Raw genomic sequence first — 7,396 nt, 5'->3', positions numbered from 1 at the left:
TCTCAGCTAGATCTCAGCACCTGCAATCTACACTGTCATAATATTCACCCTGATCAGTGTGTACATCATCCTCAAACAATACTAATTCATCCCGCTGGAATCCACCATCACAGAAATCTATGTACTTTGATGTAATTGCCAGTAATGGCCTTCCTCATGGAATTTGTAGTTCATTTTACGGAAGATCTGTCACGATTTTTGGAAAATTCTTTTAGACCAGACCAAATGTCAAAATATGTGCAGACTCATCTGCATCACCACTGGGAGTCTTGGGATAGCTAATTTTTTTCCTAGAAGCAACTTACAGAGAAACTGAAGGAGGAGATGTCATTGTGTTATGTACCACTTGAGGTGTCAGCTTGCTGACCAGGAGCTCATTGCCTCTCTTGAGATCTGGGTCAGTTGGAAAGAAAGAAAAAAGTCATAGCTCTTAAACCTAGGATCAAGCACACTTGCCAAAATGTAATGATCCGATTTCAAGATGTTAACTCTTGGATCATGGCGAAGTAAATAAAGTACTTAATCTACAAGTCCAACATAATTAGCGGAATTGCTTTGTTTCATTTCCTCCTTCAATTTCTCTTGCTGCTTTTCAAAAAGTCTAATTAGGGGAATCACTTGACTCAAGCTAACAGTGTCTGCACTCTCTTCACAGGTGCTTACTTCGAGTGGTTTCAGCACCTTGCACAACACGCAAAGTATTCTCCACTGCGCTGGACTAAAGTACATTCCTCCTAAATTCTATTCTTCTTGCAGCTGCTGCAATCTCCTACATGTTGTCGCAGAATCCTGAAAGTGACCCTAAATATTTCGGGACACAGACAGCATCACCTGCATGTAATTTTTTAAAATGTTCTGTATCACCAAGTTGATTGTGTGAGCAAAACAGGGAATGTGATGGAATTCCCCTCGCTGTAATGCTCCCACAATATTGGTGGCATTATCAGAAATCACATATCCAAGCAGGACAATCCATGTTGCAATGACATCCCTTAGTTTTTCGAACAGGTTGTCAGTGATATTACTTTTGACCTGGTCTCATTTCTGATAACCACCTCTCACTCCCACCTTCAAGACTTCTCCCGTGCTGCTCCCTACTTATGGAATTCCCTACCACGCTCAATCAGACTTTTCCACAGCCTTCAAATCTTTAGATGCTCTTTGAAAACTCTATCTCTTTTTTAGAGGTGACCTTATCCTCGATAACACTATTCACACTAATGCATCCTATTAAAGTAATTCTATAGTTTTCCAATAAGCATTGCCTAAGCCAGCGGATCCCAAAGTGTGCGCCGCTCCCAGGGGTGCCGCGGCACTGTCACAGGGGTGCCGCGGGAAAGCCAGAGAGAAAAAAAACAAAGACAAAACGTACCAATCCACGCAGCGCCGGGGACCTAGCATCCTCCTCTGTCATGCAGCTTGTCACTGCATATAGACATTCAGTTACAAGCTGCGGGAGAGAGGAGAATGCTTGTTGCCGGCGCCGCGCGGGTTAGTAAGGTTTTTTTTTGTTTGTTTTTTCCTCTGGCTGGCCACGGCAGAGGGGGCAGAGTGAGAGGAGGCAGCGTTAGAGAGGGAAAAGGGGGCAGCGTGAGAGATGGCAGCTGGAGAGGGGGCAGAGGGAGCTTCGTGAGAGGGGACGAGAGGGGGCAGCGTGAGGGAGGGCAGATGGGGTAGCGTGAGAGGGGGCAGAGGGGGCAGCATGAGAGAGGGCAGAGGGGGCAGCGAGCGATGAAGCGGCGTGAGAGAGGGTAAAGGGGGCAGCGTGAGATGGGGCAGCGTGAGAGCGGGCAGCGTGAGAGGGGGCAGCATGCAGAGGGGGCATTTTTGCATACAACTAAATAAGTATTTCTGTCCTGACCTAAATACTTATTACGTTTATTTGACCCAACTACTTCTAAAACAGGACTGCTCGGTAATTATTTTGGAGGGGTGCCTTGAAAAAATTATGGAGACTCTAAGGGTGCCGCGAACTACAAAAGTTTAGGAACCACTGGCCTAAGCGATTTGTGTTTCCAAAGCACAAAATAATTTATTTAGCAGATGCAAAATTTAGCAGTTTAATACATAATTATAATACAGAACAACCAATACCAAATATATACATACATGACGCCGCGTCCTTCACTGTGCTCCGCTGGTACCAGCTTACAGTACTTCACACCAGAATACTGTGGTCAGAGAATAACTGAAACCAGTACCAGCAAAACAGTATTATACACACTCAGTGTTACAGAGAAAACAATGCAGATGACGTGGCTTGCTTCTATAGGTCCAGGCTTCAGGAGGGTTTAGTGTAAACAGTTCATAGGCTAGTCCAACCCCCTCCAAGGGTGAGGGTCAACATTCCAGATGATTCTCCTGCCCAGAAACCAATTTAAGCTAGTCTATTCACAATACACAGTCAGTAACATTTTAAACATTTATTCCCGAACATTGCTAACTAGAGTATGCAATGTGCGATCTCTTCGGCGAATGATCTGGACAACTGCTGATGATTACGGGATTAAAATGATACTAAACATGACATGTTTCCTATAACCTGAACCTTAAATATCACCAAAGTGTACATATAACCTTAAATATATATAACTATAAACTAAATACCATCTGCTCATAAATCACTGGGGAATGGAACCATTATAATATGAAATATATAAATATCTAAATGTTAGAGTGCGAGTGTGTGCGTGCGTATTTTACCACGTGATCACGCCATGCCACGTGTTACGTGGCATACTGATCGCAATCGCACGGTAAAACAATATTAACCAATATACTTTCATTCATCCAATTATACGACTTCAACAGGTCCACCCTTTGATAGTATAATAAACTATCACCTTAAAGATTTTATATGCAGGATCTCAGTACCACGTTTCATTGCTCTGTAATGTAAGTCCCCCTTGGTGTATGTACACTGTCTGTAGATCTAAACAGGTTATCATAAGAGAGGGTCTTAATCCTCAAAACAATTTTTTTATTTTACTTTTACTATAGACCGTATACCTCTGGAGCTTGGAGATGACCTTTTTTGTATGGTTTTCAAGGGTACAATAACAACACTTGTGGGGCTGGCTATTGTCTGTTTCGTTCTTCCCAGTCTCCTAATACTCAAGTTTCCTTGTAACAGTGGTCGACTTGCCAAATATTGGGAGACTCCAGACTAAGGGACCTAGCAGTCGTACTTTTCCCCTAGTGACCTCCCACAACTTGGGAACCTCTGTAATATTTCGTGGAAAGAGAACTAGTCCTACTCGATATAATCACTGAGGCGAGTGAGAGCACACCCAGCACTTTTTGGTCTACAACCTTACCCACCCAAGAATGATAATCATTCTCAAGGATGTCTGCTCAAGCCCAAATATTACTGGACCGGTATCGCTGGATATACCTCTCCAACTATGGGGTCAACGTACTTACTCCTTAGACAATAGCCCCTCGCACTTTCTCCAAGCTCCAAAGTTTCCAAATTTTTTTTAACTCCTGACTTGAATAGAGTAATTGGTTGAACCGATTGCTACCAACTTCTCCTTTATCCCCAAATCCTCAATATCACTACCTGAAGCAGCCTCTGTCACCTGTCCACAATTGAAAGAATTGACTGTCCTGAAAAGAGAATGAGATGAGAGAAACACAGACAAGTACCACTTCATGATGGACAACTGTTTTAGTCTTTGGCTCAGGTGTTGCTAACTGCATTTGGGGCTTCCCAGAACAGATTCATGAGTGCAATTGGAAAGCTTCTATTGGTGTTGACTCCTCTGCAGTGAATGGAATGGGTACCGGTGTCTCTCTGCTACCCTTAAAGACGTGGTGCTGCTCGCCAACACTTGGTACCTGTCTGTCAAATAACCTGAGCCTGGGAAATTACTATTCCACAACTTACTCTCCTGGTCCAACATCCTGACAGTTAGTGTAACTTTTCAGGAGACAGTGTTTTGAACGTTCTCGGTTGTTGTCTCACTCTTTACCTTTCCTCTCAAGGTCTAGACTAGTCTCTCAGTTATAAACTCATCACAAGAAAAGTCAAAAATATTTCAAAAGACAACAGGTTAGGAGGCAGCTCAGGAGTGATCTTGATAATGGGGAGGACTAGTGGCCAAAGCTACCAGCCACTTCAATCAAGTTTCAACCCTCGTTCTATTTAATTTGTTCTAACTAGTACCATTACTTTATGTTCACACTGGTTTGTGACTAATCAAAAGTATGTAATTTGTTACCACTACTCATACATTATACATTTATTATCAATAACATGAATACCCCTATCACCTATTATAAATCTAGGGCTATCACATTGAATAAGAAAAGCTTTGAGTATGACACAGTAATACATTAGACACATTTCAATACACCTTTACCCAGATACATTTCATCGGTACACCGGTGCATACTTGAGAATCCTGCAAGGTGGTAATTGGATGACGTGGATTTGTTTCACCTGGAGAAATTCTTCAGATAACCCAAATAATCATATATTAACTAATGTGTGTGCATGTGTGTGTGCATAGTTTAAAACAATACAACGAAAAACAAAACAAAACATAGATTTGTCAGCTGTCACATACAACCCTGCTATTTGACAGCCATGTTCAGTCGTGTGTGTAAGTGTGGACTTTACTAGCAGCTACTTCAGTTGGTAACTGTGTCACTGTATCAAGTCCTCTATATAATGTCCTACTCATGTGCTGGTATTGCTATAAAAAAAATTCAGTCACCTCAACGTCGCCCCCTAGACTTGAAAAATGCTGAAGACAAATGTATATCAATCGATTTTCCCTCTGCCAACTCACATGCCATTTTCAATACCCCACGTTCAGCTACTTGGCTAAGTGAGAAGGGCAAAGGGGTCTATCTCTATAACACTTTCTTCAAATATAACAGTATCCAGTACATGTCTGTCTAACTGTGAAAAAATATAAAACATGAAAATTTTACATTTTTCTAGGGTTTCACATTATGTCATGTCTTGTTGCAAAAATACTACTCCAATGCTCTACACAGAGATGCATATCTGTATGTCTAACCTCCAGCAATCTCCTAACCACCATTTGTGCATACATATAAAGGCACATTTTGTACAGGAGACAAAAAAAAACATATGCAATCTATAAAACATGAATCGTATTTCCACAACCAAAAACCTTTCTGCTTAAAATCAGCAGCTTCTATACACATAAAACCAAACCCTTAGCTGCTTCTGTGACTTATGTCAATCTAGTGTTTGTATCCCTGAGTCCGTCTGTCACAAATGTCTTAGCCCCATGAATGAGACTGTGTCTATGTCTTTTTGTATCTCTATACAAGAGAAGAGAGAGATACTAACAGGGATGAAAAGAATGAAGAATAGGAGAGCAACGAATAATAAGACTACAAGGATTTGAAAACAAACAGAAAGGCAGAAAATTAGATTTTTTACAGTAGACATGACAGCTGGATTGGACACTATGGGAAAAATGACTGTATTTTATTCCATTACTCCCCTTAGCTATTTGCTAAACTATGACCCCTCTCCATACTTAACTAGGGGGTCTTACGTCACCCGTGCAATCCAGTGTCGTCCGTCGCTAGCTCATATGGAACTCGGTATCACCATAACTATATACCTTTGTGACAGACTTCCTAGCTTATAATAGAGAAGTGAAAAATTAACTCTTAGTGACTCATACTTAATATCTCAAAGGTGTTTCTATCTGAAATATATAAAACGAAATTTTAGAGCAAAGTATGTACATACTTCATTTTTGAATAATGACTCTCAGCCAAATTATCATGAGCCACTGCAGCCTAAAACAAAGAGTGTTACAATGATCCATTGTTAATTAGTCTTTCAAGAATAATTTTTCCACTTCTCCATCCCACCCTCTAATCACTAAGCCTATATTTCTTTTGTTTACCCTTATCTGTGAGAAGAAAAGACAAGATATTTTATTTTTTTTAACAACAAATGAAACAAACATTTTCATTCCTTACCATCGGCCAGCGATCAGGAAAGCAAACATGTGACAACATAAAACAAACAAACAAGCAATAACAAAATATACTTTTAAATCAGTCTTTTTCTAAACCTGCGCACTGATACTTACCACAGTTTAACATTTACCCCGCCTGGTTGTAGGACTACAGGTATGACCTGACTTCTTGAGTTGGCTATATTTCTCCCTCAAAGTATTTGTTGCTATGAGGTGTGTAGGCAACTGTTGGGAAACCTCTGAGACTTGTGTATGCCTTCTTTATGGGTGTCTATGCGATTTCCCCTTAGGTGGCCCAAGTCTCTTTGCTTCCGCTCTTGTCATTGTACAGTCCCTCGCTTGGTGTCCTATTTTATTGTATCTAAAACACTTCAACTCATGTTGTTTCTGTTCCTTAAACCAGGTGTTATTATACTGTGGTCCTGTGTGTCGTCCCTCTAGTGCTTGGATACTTACCATCATTACCCTATCACTTAGTGTCTCTTTTTGTTTATTTATTTTCCTATCGTGTCCTATAGCTGACTCCCTGAGAACATTTACAGTGATTCCTTTCCAGTGTGGTAATGAAGTTTGCACCCTGCTTTTCAAATATTCCCTGAGGCCATCCATTAAGGCTGAAACAGCAACTTCTCTGTAGTGTACATTATCTTTTATGTCTGATACCCCAGTGTATTTGGCCATCGCTATCAGAGCCCTGCATTTTCACTATCCTGTTGTTTGATAGTGAACATTTTACTCCAGTCCACTACCACAGGAAAGTATAAGGCCAACTGAGAAATTATGCGGTTAATATTTTCATGGTTATCGCACTCTGTTGAGGATCTATCCTCCTCCAACATACAATCCTTAATAAACTTTTGTATATCAGTATTGAGAGGAGGACAGGCCTTCAACACTACTCGCCAATCATTATTAGTTGGCTCGTACACATTACCATAATATCTAATAAACTTCTGACACTTGGCCAAATCGTTTCTAGGATCAGGGAAATCAGACATGATTGAAAACATTTCAGACCTAGTCCATGGATCATGCTTTGCTACATGTTTTAAAGGAACTTTACCATCTTTGTCCGCCTTCCCATTGGGAACTGCTGTTGTGCGAACAGGATGTAAGCCTACCAAATCACTATATCCTGAACTAGTTGCTGGAATTGCTGTTGCAGTATAATGGAAGTCTCCCCCTTTGTTATCCTTTACATTATTCTCACCACTTTCAGCCGCTGCCCCTGCTGGTGGGACCGTTCTTTTTCCTTGTCCGTGTGGTGCCGCTTTCACATTACCAGCATGGGCAATGGCCGAACTGACGGTGGGTACATTTCCTTGTTCGGAAACATTACTCTTAACATGACTTAATACAACATACAAGTTACTGGTTACAGTTTTTACATTTTTGGTATCGGCTGTACTTACCGGCCCGAC

This window comes from Mixophyes fleayi, chromosome 4 (genome assembly GCF_038048845.1).
Source record: "Mixophyes fleayi isolate aMixFle1 chromosome 4, aMixFle1.hap1, whole genome shotgun sequence".
Lineage (NCBI taxonomy): Eukaryota > Metazoa > Chordata > Amphibia > Anura > Limnodynastidae > Mixophyes > Mixophyes fleayi.
Note: the sequence above shows the minus strand (reverse complement) of the source record.